Source organism: Chlorocebus sabaeus, chromosome 25 (genome assembly GCF_047675955.1).
Source record: "Chlorocebus sabaeus isolate Y175 chromosome 25, mChlSab1.0.hap1, whole genome shotgun sequence".
NCBI lineage: Eukaryota > Metazoa > Chordata > Mammalia > Primates > Cercopithecidae > Chlorocebus > Chlorocebus sabaeus.
The window spans coordinates 55,620,304-55,621,236 of record NC_132928.1 but is presented as its reverse complement, the minus strand read 5'-3'; the positions used below and the strand labels follow the sequence as shown (position 1 = coordinate 55,621,236).

The window sequence follows — 933 nt, the reverse complement described above, 5'->3', positions numbered from 1 at the left end:
CTCCAGTTGCCTGGGCTGGAGTGCAGTGGCATAATCTTGGCTCACTGCATCCTTGACCTTCCTGCCCCAAGCGATCCTTCTGCCTCAGCGCCCTGAGTAGCTGGGATTACAGGTGTGGGCCACTATGCATGGTTAGTTTTTTTTTTTTTTGTACTTTTAGTAGAGACGAGGTTTCACCATGTTGCCTAGGCTGGTCTTGAACTTGGAGCTCAAGTGATCCTCCCACCTTGGCCTTCCAAAGTGCTGGGATTACAGGTATGAGCCACTGCTCCTAGCCAAGATTTATTTCTTAAAACTTACTTTTCTTAAAAAAATTTTTTTTCATTGTGAGGGGCTTTCTGGTAAAGACCAGAAAACCTGCTAGACAAATTTTAAAAGAGCTGTAACGTGATTTATTTTTTATTAAAAAAAAGTTTTTAGACATGGGTTTCACAATGTTGCCAAGACTGACCTCGAACTCCTGGGCTCAAGCAATCCTCCCACCTCAGCCTCCAGAGTCCTGAGTAGCTGGGACTACAGGTAAAAGCCACCATGCCTGGCTATGCTCAAGATCTTTTAAAGAGGAAAATATGAGTATTATTTTTATTCTGAAACTTCTCATGTTTTCTCCTGCCATCGTACATAAACACATTAGTTTGCACTTAAACAGTAGCTTAAATTTTAAATTTTATCCATCCAAATTTTGTTACGAACTTTGTTATAATGGAAGCTCTAAATGAGGGTTATCTGATTTTTAGGTGTTTTTAAGTAATCTGTTTTAGTCTACCGGAATGCTTGTAAACTCCTTGTTATCTTCCCTGCTCCCTAGGATATGTCTAGATATGGATCTTTGAGTATGAATCTCATGTCACCTTTTTCTTTACTTTTAGGTTTTCTTTTAAGTCTAGGTATTTTTATTCAATTTGCCTTTGAGTTACTATTACTTCTGTTTAA

At 38.9% G+C, this 933-nt stretch overlaps 1 non-coding gene across 1 annotated transcript; it reads right to left on the bottom strand.

The window, feature by feature from the left end:
• Window positions 1-329: 329 nt before the first annotated feature.
• Window positions 330-391, bottom strand: LOC119619834 (U7 small nuclear RNA). The gene has a single exon (XR_005236280.1). It is a non-coding gene; the product is annotated as a U7 small nuclear RNA (small nuclear RNA).
• Between the last annotated feature and the right edge of the window lie 542 nt (window positions 392-933).